The sequence below is a fragment of the Lissotriton vulgaris genome, chromosome 9, assembly GCF_964263255.1.
Source record: "Lissotriton vulgaris chromosome 9, aLisVul1.2, whole genome shotgun sequence".
Lineage (NCBI taxonomy): Eukaryota > Metazoa > Chordata > Amphibia > Caudata > Salamandridae > Lissotriton > Lissotriton vulgaris.
This window is the reverse complement of record NC_141697.1, coordinates 284889251-284903968: the sequence shown is the minus strand read 5'-3', so window position 1 is coordinate 284903968 and position 14718 is coordinate 284889251. Positions and strand designations below refer to the sequence as shown.

Genomic DNA, 14718 nt, shown 5'->3' with positions numbered 1-14718 from the left:
CATTTGATTGCCACTTTCCACCATTCCTGTTGTTAAAGATTAGACTGCAAAACGTCAACATTATCGGCGCCATCTTGCCCCTTTCCAAGCCCATTCGTGCGCGTAAGCGGCAGCCATTTTGAGCACCATGGCCTCCCTGCCCCTCGCTGATAGCCAGCGCGTCTCTCTCTCTCTCTCTTAACCTCGCAAGCAGTCCCCCGCACGCTGACAACCCCCGCTCTCTCATGCCTTGGGTCATAAACCCCTCTTCAGCGCAGCTTCACCACTGAATCCCATCCTGTTCCCAGCGCGACACCTCCCCTCATTCCTTTCGTGGCCTCAAATCCTTTTGATGCAAACCCCCTTTTCCTGTGTCCCCGTTTGTCTTCCTTGTTCCCAGGCCGCCACCTGGCTCTGCGGATACTGTTTATTACCCCGTACAGTAGGAAGCTTCCCCTCCCCATCAAAAGACCCCCGAACCGATCAAAGCCCCCACCCCATGAGATCCGATCAACCCCATGCATTCCGTGAATCGGCGGAATGCCCTGCTGTGCGACAACCATCACCTGTTGTGACCGGGGTGGAGAATCCAACTGTAAATGTATGTGGGAACGGGCCTAAAGGGGAGATTCCGAGGATGTTCTTTCAACTATTAACGTATTGCGAGAATGTGTTATGTGCAATAAAGGTCATAAACCCTAGTATAAGAGGCCAGGCCTCAGAGATGTGGTTAGAGCACCTCGTGACGATACTTGCTGTCTGAATTGATGTGTTCTCCTCCGGAGAGAATAAAATCCTCGTTTCCTGCCTTCCAGTCTCCAGCGCCTGCTTCTTCATTGATTAACATTGGTGGGTCATAGAGGCGATATCGCCGGGCAACAAAAAGGGTCTTTAGTTACTGGTTGTCTTTGGAACCCCTTTTTAACAATTGGCGTCCCAAACGTGGGGCCCATCAGCGACTCGTGGATCCAGTGGGAGAGGTCCTGACGACAGAGTGAACGACTGCAACGATCGGAAGGTACCCTGTCCGATAGACCCTCGTCTGACAGCCGATCATCCGAACTTCACTGGTTCCGAACAGACCTCTCTCGAGTGATCTGCGGTCCTGACTGGGAACCATCAGGAGTGCCACGAGAAGTAGGAAGAGAAGAGGACGATCGGGCGCTGGATTCGGAAGACAAGAAACTGTCCATGCGGTCCGGGTAAGGTCGTGTAAACACGACGAATTGCGAAAGTGATAGATAATTGAAAGTGATTGATAATTGTTGAGAAAATACTAGTATTACTTTTTGTTAATTTATTGGAGATTCACTGTCTACAAACGGAGAAACAACAGGCTCTCCCTTTATAAACAGCGAAGGATAGGTACGCACCCGTCGGACCTATCTTTCTCCCCCAGTGAACAATTGCCCCTTCCCCCCATTGATTAACTGTTATAGATTGTTTTCTGGAGATTCTCTGTCTGCAAACAGGGAAGAATAGGTCCCCTCTTTGCAGATAGTGAAAGGGTAGGTGACGCGAACCTTTGTGAGCCTACTTATTCTTCCCATTGACCATATTGATTTTTTATTTTTGACCTAACATTGATTGCTCAGAATTGGTTCATGAGGTATTCACTACGTGCAAACAACGTAGAATAGAAATATTCTATCTAGTCTTTGCACGCAGCGATAAGATAGGTAGTGCTGACTATTATCCCATTGTGATCCGTCATGCCTGTCTTCTCCCCACTGGTTAGTAGCCTGTTTAGCCCGGACCGCTTATTAGAGATGAACCATCCGGCTCCACTGGAAGGCACCCCTAATAAGGACATGTTCACGAAGCATGGATTAGTCGCTATAGCCTATAGCCAGCTGTGGCATAAATATACGAAAAAGGATCGAGAAAGTCAGTGGCCACTGATAGGATCCTTCGAAAACGATAGAATAATCGCACTAGAAACAGCCCTTGGTAAAAACAAGACGACGTCCACTATGCTTGACAGCTTCGGCATGTGGCGAAAAGAAGCCGAACAACGCAAAAAGAGAACTGAGAGTAGGTTGGGAAAAGAGCTGCGGAAAGCAGCCCACCTAGCGGCCCAGAAACTAGAGAAAGAGATAAAAGAAAGAGAGGATACCAAACAGAAGCTAGAAATAGAAACATCAAGCCAGTGTCTGGTTAGAACTCCCTCCACGCTCTACCCTGAATTACACTCAAAACAGCGAACCAACGATGATCTGCTGCTAGGTCCTCCGATCATCCACATGCCCCCTCCATATGCCCCTTCCCAACCCTTAGCCCAACACCCACTATCCCCAGGTACCAGCGAGAGTAGCCCCACGGCTTCAGCCCCCATGGCCTCCGTGCCGGCTGAACTCCTTGTATTAGATGTTACGCAAACGACAACGCCGGGCGACCCAGAAGCCCGAAGGGTTGGTCCTGCTAGAGCATATAGACTAAGCAAACACGAACGAGCAGGGGTCGACAAGATAGCAAAAATACTGGTAGAGAAGAGGGAAGATGAAGAGTCCATCACGGATGTGTTTAATTCTTATACTGGGAGTCACAGACGACACTTTACTGTACAACTGTGTTACCACGTCTTAAACGCATACGAGGACCGATATCAAGAAAAAGGTCCACAGAGCCTAACGACTCTGTACCGGAAGGTTGATATCGGGGATGAGAGTGAGAGTGATGTGACGGACCTCCTTACGCGTACGCTTGAGGTTTTCCGCCACCTCACTGAACAAAAACCAAAAATCGAATCCACTACATCTGTAGCAACCGACCCACAAACTGAACGACCTAACACTATGATGCCGATACGAGAGGCTGCCCCTTACTGGGTTCCTCCACGAGGTGAAGGGACTCATGATGACGCAAACAACAAAGATGCAAAGGGAAGGGTAGTGTACAATTGGGTCTACCAACCATGGGACCGGCAAGAGATTCTGACCTTCCGGAAATCTCTGCCAGACCTACGTAAAAACCCCACTGCCTTCTATACTGAGTTGGGTACGGCCCTAGGATCGACGATTATGACTCTAGCTGACATCGACTTGTTTTTCGGGTTATGTCTACCAGCTGATGTGTGGAAGCAAATCCGGAAAGTCGACCACTCTGAGCTGTTTGGACATAACTGGTCACAACTTGATGGCATAGACAGACAACGAGAACCCGGACAAAAGCCTTTGAAAGCCATTTTAGACCTCCCGGATAAAATCGTACAGAAATTAAAAACCCTGATCCTAGAAAAGAAAGTGGACTGGTCGATAGTAACGGCTTGTCGCCAGAAACCTCAGGAGGATGTATCGGAATACTTCTCCCGGTTTGAAACGGTGTTCTCCGATTACAGTGGCCAGGACCTGACCACTGCAACCGGACACCATCTGTTTGTCCAGAATTACGTTAAGGGTTTATCACCGGAGGTCTCGCAGAAACTGCAGGCCAGCGAAAGTAGTTGGGCAGCCTCCAAACCTACGGCTATCCTCCAGATGGCTCAATATTATGAACATCAGAAAAACGAAAACGATAGAACGACAGAGAGGAAGAAGAAAGAATTAAAAGAGAGGGTGATGATAGCTCAACTGCAAGGGGTGACTCTGGGACGAGACCAATACCGGGGAAACCATCAGATGAATGTCCCTAAAACGGCACCTCCCAAAGACCGTGCTTCAACTCCCCACATTGGACGTACAGACATTAGAGAGGACCAGTGTGCCTTCTGTAAAGGATCGGGCCACTGGAAATCTCAGTGCCCGGTTCTTTTGGAACTCACCAGAAATAGAGATCCTAGAGATTCAGCAAACGAACCAAGAAATAGGGGACCACAGCGAGGGCCCCCAAACAACGCAACTAATGATAGATCCAGTAGACCAAACACATTTGATCGACCCCGACAGAACCAATGCCAGCAATCTGACTACGATGACGTTCATGACTTTGCATAGGACTGCCTAGGGCAAGGGAGGGATCCAGTCGAGCTCCATGTTGACCAGCAAGGCCCTTATGTCACTGCTAAGGTCTTGGGTACAAAGTCACCATTCCTGGTAGACACTGGCGCAACACGTAGTGCATTATCTAAACGACTGATTCCAAGGGCACCCTTGTCTGGCTTACTAATAACATCGACAGGTTTCGATGGGACGCCCTCCACTAACCCTTTGTCCGCCCCAATCCTCTTTGACTTAGAAAACAACACCACTGACACTACGTTTTTGCTTTCCTCCAATAGCCCTGACGCAATTATGGGACTCGACTTATTGAAACACTTCCGAGCAACGATTAGATGTTCTCAAGATGGAGTCCGAGTTTTCCTTTACGACAATCCTGTTCTGCTTAGACATTGCCCCCCCAGACACATGTTTTCCATCACCGACGCTGACACTTCCCTGCTTGACACTCTGCCTCCGTATCTGTGGGCCAAAACGGATTCGGATGTAGGGCGCATGATGATTGACCCAGTGCACATCACTGTTCGACCAGATGCAACACTCCCAAAACTTCCACAATATCGGATATCGCCCGAGGGCGAGAAGGCATTGGTAGAAATCATCCAATCACTGATAGACGCAGGAGTGGTAGAGGAAGTAGTTAGCAACGTTTGCAACAGCCCAATCTTGCCCATCATTAAGAAACAGGGAGAAGGAGATGAGAAGGCATACCGCTTCATCATTGACCTTCGAGAGATCAACAAAGTGGTGGTACCCCAGTACCCTGTGGTCTCGGACATTACCACCATCCTGACTTTGATTCCCTCCACTGCCACCACCTTCACTGTCATTGACCTCAAAAACGCATTCTTTTCCATCCCTATCCACCCAGACAGCCGATATCTCTTCGGTTTCACCCTAAAAGCCCGCTCATATAGGTTCTGCCGAGCACCCCAGGGCTACACAGAAAGCCCTAGCATCTATAGCCAGGCCCTCAAGAGACAACTGGATCAAGTCCAGTTACCCGATGGAGTGGTGTTAGTACAATATGTCGATGACATCCTTTTGGCAGCCGACACCACTCCACTAGCTGTCACAGCCACCATTCAACTCCTGCATTTCCTTGCAGAAAATGGCCACAAGGTCTCTAAGAAGAAGTTGCAATTCTGCCAACCCCAGGTCACTTACCTAGGCCACCTTTTGTCCAAAGACGGAAGGAAGCTGACTCCTGACCGGATCCAAACCATTCTCGACACCCCCGTCCCTAAGACCCAGAAACAGGTCCGCTCTCTACTAGGCCTCACCTCCTTCTGCCGACAGTGGTTACCCAACTTTAGCCTTGTAGTAAAACCACTGCTTTCATTGCTAGCAAAGGACATCCCTCTCCCACTCCCTTGGACCCCTGAGTGTCAGACTTCTTTCATGCAACTACGAGATGCCCTCTGCTCGGCCCCTGTGTTGGGTACCCCCGATTACACGAAGCCCTTCTCCCTTTTCACGCACGAAAGGGAGGGGTGTGCTTTATCTGTCCTGACCCAGTCCATCGGCTCAAAGCAACGACCATGCGCTTATTTCTCAGCCACTCTTGACCCTGTAGCCAGAGCCCTGCCTGCTTGCCTTCGAGCCGTAGCTGCTGCTGCGATCTCTATCCGACAGAGTGAGGGGATCGTGCTCTCGAATTCCCTCACAGTACTGGTACCCCATGCAGTTGACACCCTCCTAAACCAAACCAAAACGCAACACCTGACGAGTGCACGACTGACAGGATACGAACTGACTCTGCTCGCACCCCACATCACTCTGAAGAGATGCACCACACTGAACCCAGCAACCCTGCTGCCCTTACCAGAAAACGATCCCAATGCGCATCCTGTACACGACTGTGTGACCCTCACAGACGAACAGACCAGAAGTAGGGTTGACCTCAGAGACACGGCTTTCCCCGACCCCGACGGAGAGCTGTGGGTGGACGGTTCTTGCATCAAACTCCCCGATGGCACCACTTCAGCTGCCTATGCAGTCACCACGGCTCGAACTGTAGTCGAGACAGCCCGCATAACGCAACGATCTGCCCAGGCAGCGGAACTGATTGCCCTGACACGAGCCTGTATTCTAGCAGCAGGAACCACAGCAAACATTTACACCGACAGCCAGTATGCCTTTGGGGTGGTTCACCATTTTGGGCTCCTTTGGAGGGAGAGGGGATTCTTGACCTCACACGGCACCCCCATTTTGCACGGGGATCTAGTCTCCGCCTTGATCGAAGCCGTCCTTCTCCCCAAAAAGCTTGCAGTCATCAAATGTCAGGCACACAAAAGGGTGACAGACATTATTGGACAGGGGAATGCACTAGCCGACATCACTGCCCGAACGACAGCTGAAAATAGGACGACAACACGCATGTACGCGACCAGGTCACAAGCCGAAAAATGGTCTGACGCTAGGGACACTATTAGAGACATTCAAATGGCTAGCACACAACACGAACTGACCGAATGGACACGGGTGGGATTGAAAGATGACGAAGGCTGCTGGCGGACAAAAGACACAAACAAATGGTTGTTACCTGACTCGTATCTGATCCCCATACTGACTATGGCACATTCCCCTGCCCACATAGGATCAGCCCCCATGATTGAACTTGTCTCCAGAGTTTGGCACAATGATAAGATCACAGAGTCCGCCAAACGCCTGGTCCAACAATGTTTGATATGCCTGCAACACAATCCCGGGAAAGGAACTGTAGTACCCCGGGGAGGGTTTGGGGTCCCGAATCACCAATTTGAAGTCCTGCAGATGGACTACATCCAACTAGACAGATGTCAAGGCCTGAAATATGTACTTGTGGTGGTATGCGCATTTAGCAAATGGGTGGAAGCATATCCAACCCGTGACAACACTGCAATGGCCACAGCAAAAGTACTGTTAAAGGAGTTTTTCCCCCGTTACGGCCTTTGTCGAATTTTGTGGAGCGACAATGGCCCCCACTTCGTAGCCGAAGTTATCCAACTCATTTTGAAGGGGTTGGGTGTAAAACAAAAGTTCCACGCAGTCTTCCACCCCCAATCTGCTGGACTAGTTGAACGACATAACGCCACACTGAAACTAAAATTGGCCAAAATAGTAGCTACCACAGGACTGAAATGGCCAGACGCACTCCCCCTGGCATTGCTTTCAATGCGTTCCACCCCCACCAAACACCACTTGACGCCATACGAAGTTGTATTCGGCCGGCCTATGAATGTCTGGTCTGCACCGAAACCAACTTCCATTCATGACGTCCCGGACGTCCTAATGTCTGATTACTTATGTCAGTTGACTAAAACGCTGTCTGTTATCCATCAACAGGTGCTGCATGCCATCCCTGACACTTCCAGGGGTCCCGGACACACCATTCAGCCTGGGGATTTTGTCCTGATCCGGAATTTCCAGCGTGCCAAGAGTCTGGAACCCCGGTGGACGGGCCCCTGGCAAGTCCTCATCACCACCCGAACAGCCCTACGGGTGGAGGGAAAACGCAACTGGCTGCATGCACACCACTGTAAGAAGATCTCTTCGACCCTGACCTCGACTGAAAACATCGGCAACCAAGAAGAGCTCCTGAACAAGGATCGACCGTCACTAACCTGCTATCCTGATACCGACACACTTGAACTTTCAAAATTCTCTGATCCCACAGTGCCATCAAAAGAAGGGTATTTCCTGCGTCGAAAGGAGGGAGTCTCGGCTAAGTAGACCACGGACTGAGTTAAATCTCAGAACGGTGACCTAAACACTACCAAGGGTTACCCGGAGAGAAGCAAAACAAAGTCTGTGGTTCTGCCCGCTACCGAGCCCCTTGAAGATGATGGAAGCGCCAGATAAGAAGATGATGGAAGCGCCAAATAAGAAGATGATGAAGGCAACAGGAAATACCCACCGCAGAAACCCAAAAGCAGACAAACTCCATAGCCCCAAGACTATTGCGCTCTTCATCACAATCCTCTTCTGCTTTCTCCTCATGACCACACTCTGGATTGTGGAAGAAAATGCACCTGCTCACGAAACCTTCTTGACCACTGTCCAGCCTACCACCATGAAGGAACATTATCTGATTTCGCTCTCTCCCCAACTCAGAGAGAGGCGAAAGGAATTTTGGAATAACTCCTTCGTACAACTACTTCACCAGCACAACCTTGCCACCAATGCCACCAACTGTTGGATCTGTGGGTTGCTACCCCACGCCACTGGACACTCGATACCATTCATCCCTTCACCTTTCTCAGTTCACGGCTCCTGTCTTGCCTGGCTGATGCTTCTGCAAGAAAGCTTTAAGGACAATGCCACCTCCAGCAAAACCGTAACGCATTTCTACCACGGGGTCTGGCGGAACAGAACAAAGACACACTTCTGCCCGCAGACCAACAACAACACAATCCACTTGGATATCCCTACTAAAGAACAAGTTGAAATGCAAGTGTTCAATAATCCAACCAGAACCACCTTCTCCTACCTGCGAAAACGAACGGCTGCCACTCTGACTGTGGCCCTGTCAGTCATCAACGTCACCGGCCACATGTGCATGGAAGGGCTTGGGACTCAGCTGGTAGGCCACAGTGCCTGCCGGTTTTCCAGAACTCTGGACTCCGCCGACCCACCTTCCTTTGTGGCATCTCCAAACATGTATTTCGTCTGCGGCACGAAGGCTTACACCTGGCTCCCCAAAGGCTGGGGGGGCACTTGTTTCATTTCTTTCATCCTTCCTCCGACTTATGTGGCACCAGCAAATCATCACAGACAAAAACGAGCCAAGGACATCGAACAAGCCGATTCAACAGGAGCGCAATTCATCGATGCTATGAAAGGACTAGTCCCCCTCTGGGGCCCGATGGCAAACAGCCGTGCCATCCGACATCTGACTCAAGCAGTTGAGACAACAATGAACATCACGGCTGGTATCCTTGCTAACAACACCGCTGAACTTCAAGCGGTCCGCTTGGTGGCCCTCCAGAACCGCCTTGTCCTGGATGTGGTTCTTGCGGACCGTGGTGGAGCATGCCGCATCATTGGGTCCAGCTGCTGTACATACATACCGGACAACTCACCCTCAGTGTACAAAGCCATCGAACATCTTCACAGACTCTCTTCAGAAGTCCACCAGGAACAAGAAGAATGGTCGCTTGGTGGTTGGTTCTGGAACACCGTTAAGAACTGGGGTTGGAGACTGTTCACCATTATCCTGATTCCTGTAGTTGTAATATGCGGTCTATGCTTAGGAATTCAATGTCTGCCACCTCTGTGTTCATTATGTGCAAATTGTATTTGCCCTAAGACTGTGGACTTTGAAAACGAACGTATGAGAGCAATATATGATGCCGAGGTTAGGAATTTGATGAAGATTGACATTGAGTAAGCAAGTTGGCTAAGATATGTTGAAAAGGGAGGACTGTTAAAGATTAGACTGCAAAACGTCAACATTATCGGCGCCATCTTGCCCCTTTCCAAGCCCATTCGTATGCGTAAGCGGCAGCCATTTTGAGCACCATGGCCTCCCTGCCCCTCGCTGATAGCCAGCGCGTCTCTCTCTCTCTCTCTTAACCTCGCAAGCATTCCCCCGCACGCTGACAACCCCCGCTCTCTCATGCCTTGGGTCATAAACCCCTCTTCAGCGCAGCTTCACCACTGAATCCCATCCTGTTCCCAGCGCGACACCTCCCCTCATTCCTTTCGTGGCCTCAAATCCTTTTGATGCAAACCCCCTTTTCCTGTGTCCCCGTTTGTCTTCCTTGTTCCCAGGCCGCCACCTGGCTCTGCGGATACTGTTTATTACCCCGTACAGTAGGAAGCTTCCCCTCCCCATCAAAAGACCCCCGAACCGATCAAAGCCCCCACCCCATGAGATCCGATCAACCCCATGCATTCCGTGAATCGGCGGAATGCCCTGCTGTGCGACAACCATCACCTGTTGTGACCGGGGTGGAGAATCCAACTGTAAATGTATGTGGGAACGGGCCTAAAGGGGAGATTCCGAGGATGTTCTTTCAACTATTAACGTATTGCGAGAATGTGTTATGTGCAATAAAGGTCATAAACCCTAGTATAAGAGGCCAGGCCTCAGAGATGTGGTTAGAGCACCTCGTGACGATACTTGCTGTCTGAATTGATGTGTTCTCCTCCGGAGAGAATAAAATCCTTGTTTCCTGCCTTCCAGTCTCCAGCGCCTGCTTCTTCATTGATTAACATTGGTGGGTCATAGAGGCGATATCGCCGGGCAACAAAAAGGGTCTTTAGTTACTGGTTGTCTTTGGAACCCCTTTTTAACACTGTTGATCCTAATACGACAGAACATGGATAAATGTGCAGGATTAAAAACCAAAAAACACAATATTCTCCTGTGTACATAAAACAAGTCCAATGATTTAGTATCAAAATATGAAAGCTTGGGGTATGGCAGAGGCGCTTCAGTTAGTCATTCGAATTACAAAGAGATTGGTCAACAAAATACCACGGTTTCACAGCATCCACGCCTTCAGTATCCTCGATTTTGTGCTGGTTCTGTAAAGTACTCTCTTTGCTTACTTTAAAGGCCAAGTGAATAATCTCCGTCAGAGTGCTTGGAAGATCTGTGTCCATATGCAGGGCCGTCTCCTCAAGTTCTTTCGTTTGAGTTAATATCTTGGAATTTTCTTCGGACCAGAGCGGCATAAACTCAGCCAGAAAGGATTCAGTAACTGACAAATGGTTTTGCAATTTTTCCAAGTAGTCCTTTCTGCTTCCTTCAACATGAATACTTTTGAGAGGCAGCTCATGTCTCGTGGAATCCAGGGCTGTGGCAAATGTTTCATACACACTTTTAAACTGCTCCTGGATGGCATGAGTGCTGCAGTCTGGCTTGCAAGCTTCACTGCTAGCACCTCTGCTAGCGCCTGCTCCTTCTTCAACAGTGAAAGCCGACGCTTCTGCTCATGCACTTTCTTCTGTAGCTTCTCTCTCTCTCTTCGCATGCTAGCAATAGATTCTTCTCAGCCTTTTCCTCAAGTCGACGCATATCTTTCTGAATCTCTAGGCAGAGTAAGGTTAGCAGCTGTGTCTGTGCCTCATTCATTGCCAGAACATCCTCAGGAACTGCAGGGACTGGAGGCTGCTCCTTTTTGGGAGGTTGAGCATGAGCTTTGAAGAGGGCTTTTGGAGTCTTTCTCTGAAATGTTTTATCATTAATAACAGAAAGATCAAGATCAGGGCGAGCGATTTTATGGCCTTCCAGCAAAGTGGACTGCAGATCACCTTTCCCAAAGATGGTGCTATCCAGGGTGCCAGGTGGAAGTCAACTCGGGGCCTTGAACCTCTGAGGCGCCATGGACCTTCTGGCGGGTGTACCACTGCCGGTCCTCTCAGGAGGCTTCACACCTGAACAGATGGTTGTATTTTGCAGGTTTACCTTTGCAACTTTTTTCTTGTCATACTGCTGCATATAACGAGACTGCTCCATCTTTCCAACTTTAGGCTTTTTCGCAGTGATTTCATTACTACTCCAAGAGCTATTGGTGGATACATCCTCTGCGGGGGTGCTTACTAAATCCGCCATTTTCTGCTCCCACCTCCTTAGGGCCCTTTGATATGCGGGAAAGGGTCAGATGGGACTTTTGGGGGATCAGTGAGGCTGCACTGCACAGTTTGCACATTTCTAATATCATAAAGCACATTAAATAAAATATCAGTTAGCCTCCACATTGCTAGCGGTTCGAAAGGCTGAACACCTAAAATGAAGGCACACGGATGAGGGGAGAAGCAAATGTATGTTTTCTCAGGCTCTTCAGTCAGTGACATTGCTGGACTGCAACTCAACAGCAATAACAGCAAAGGGCATTTTCACGAGAGAAAGATAGAAACTCAGTAAAGTTTCTTAAATGATAAATAGTTCAGCCATGTTGCTTTACTAATCTCGTAGGTTGTTTTAGCTTGCTCACTCGCCACAGTGCAGTGCAACAATAATTTTACGCCTCACCACTTTCAAATGTCACCAGCCGACACTGTCCATCACACTAAACGTATTCTTCATGCAGGTCACACTACGGCCATCACACTAAATGTATTCCTCATGCAGGTCGTACTACGGCCATCACACTACATGTATTCCTCAAGCAGGTCACACTATGGCCATCACATTGAATGTATTCCTCATGCAGGTGGTACTACGGCCATCACACTACATGTATTCCTCAAGCAGGTCACACTATGGCCATCACACTGAATGTATTCCTCATGCAGGTCATACTACGACCATCACACTACATGTATTCCTCAAGCAGGACACACTATGGCCATCACTCTGAATGTATTCCTCATGCAGGTCGTACTACGGCCATGTCTAAGAAAGGAGAGTAACCCTTTAGCCCCAAGGGAACAGGGTAAGTACACAAGTAAAACTAAAAGATTCCCTTGGTGGTATCTCAGATAAATTTTGTCTCACAACTAATCTATTGCAATTATCCTGCTCACATCAATTCGCTACTGGTAAAACCTAACAACAAGCATTCCACATAGTTATCAATAGCCCACAAGTAAGTAGAATTACAAAAAGCACTTACAATCTAAACATTAGTCAAAACATAACGTTGCCAAGGTTTATGTATTTCATTTAGTGTATTTATTATTAAAACCACAAAGGTTAATACATGTATTAACCTTTGTGGTTTTTTAAACATTTTGTATGTTGTTTGTATGATAATTTGTTTTAGATTGATGATTTTGTTTGTGACAGCAGTTTACACACTGGAAAACGATTGCAAAAAACTGACTGTTACTGGCAGATGTCCTTTTTAGAAAAATATATATACTTTTTATAATAAAACACTAAATGAAATACATAAACCTTGACAACGTTATGTTTTGTCTACTTTTTAGATTGTAAGTGCATTTTGTGGTTCTACTTACTTGTGGGCTATTGATAACTATGTGGAATGCTTGTTGTTAGGTTTTACCAGTAGCGAATTGATGTGAGCAGGATAATTGCAGTAGATTAGTTGTGAGACAAAATTTATCTGAGATACCACCAAGGGAATCTTTTAGTTTTGTTTTGCTTGCGTACTACGGCCATCACACTACATGTATTCCTCAAGCAGGTCACACTATGGCAATCACACTGAATGTATTCCTCATGCAGGTCATACTACGGCCATCACACTACATGTATTCCTCAAGCAGGTCATACTATGGCCATCACACTGAATGTATTCCTCATGCAGGTCGTACTACGGCCATCACACTACATGTATTCCTCAAGCAGGTCACACTATGGCCATCACACTGAATGTATTCCTCATGCAGGTCATACTACGGCCATCACACTACATGTATTCCTCAAGCAGGTCACACTATGGCCATCACACTGAATGTTTTCCTCATGCAGGACGTACTACGACCATCACACTACATGTATTCCTCAAGCAGGTCACACTATGGCCATCACACTGAATGTATTCCTCATGCAGGTCGTACTACGACCATCACACTACATGTATTCCTCAAGCAGGACACACTATGGCCATCACTCTGAATGTATTCCTCATGCAGGTCGTACTACGGCCATCACACTACATGTATTCCTCAAGCAGGTCACACTATGGCCATCACACTGAATGTGTTCCTCATGCAGGTCGTACTACGGCCATCACACTACATGTATTCCTCAAGCAGGTCACACTATGGCCATCACACTGAATGTATTCCTCATGCAGGTGGTACTACGGCCATCACACTACATGTATTCCTCAAGCAGGTTACACTATGGCCATCACACTGAATGTATTCCTCATGCAGGTCGTACTACGGCCATCACACTACATGTATTCCTCAAGCAGGTCACACTATGGCCAGCACACTGAATGTATTCCTCAGGCAGGTCGTACTACAACCATCACACTACATGTATTCCTCAAGCAGGTCACACTATGGCCATCACACTGAATGTATTCCTCATGCAGGTGGTACTACGGCCATCACACTACATGTATTCCTCAAGCAGGTCACACTATGGCCAGCACACTGAATGTATTCCTCAGGCAGGTCGTACTACGGCCATGACACTACATGTATTCCTCAAGCAGGTCACACTATGGCCATCACATTGAATGTATTCCTCATGCAGGTGGTACTACGGCCATCACACTACATGTATTCCTCAAGCAGGTCACACTATGGCCAGCACACTGAATGTATTCCTCAGGCAGGTCGTACTACGGCCATGACACTACATGTATTCCTCAAGCAGGTCACACTATGGCCATCACACTGAATGTATTCCTCATGCAGGTCGTACTACGGCCATGACACTACATGTATTCCTCATGCAGGTCGTACTACTGCCATCACACTACATGCATTCCTCAAGCAGGTAACACTATGGCCATCACACTGAATGTATTCCTCATGCAGGTCGTACTACGACCATCACACTACATGTATTCCTCAAGCAGGTCACACTATGGCCATCACACTGAATGTATTCCTCATGCAGGTCGTACTACGGCCATCACACTACATGTATTCCTCAAGCAGGTCACACTATGGCCATCACACTGAATGTATTCCTCATGCAGGTCGTACTACGACCATCACACTACATGTATTCCTCAAGCAGGTCACACTATGGCTATCACACTGAATGTATTCCTCATGCAGGTCGTACTACGACCATCACACTACATGTATTCCTCAAGCAGGACACACTATGGCCATCACTCTGAATGTATTCCTCATGCAGGTCGTACTACGGCCATCACACTACATGTATTCCTCAAGCAGGTCACACTATGGCCATCACACTGAATGTGTTCCTCATGCAGGT

At 48.2% G+C, this 14718-nt stretch overlaps 1 pseudogene; it reads right to left on the bottom strand.

Annotated features, from left to right (window-relative positions):
• Positions 1-10328: 10328 nt before the first annotated feature.
• On the bottom strand, positions 10329-11463 carry LOC147690016 (HAUS augmin-like complex subunit 8 pseudogene; annotated as a pseudogene).
• Between the last annotated feature and the right edge of the window lie 3255 nt (positions 11464-14718).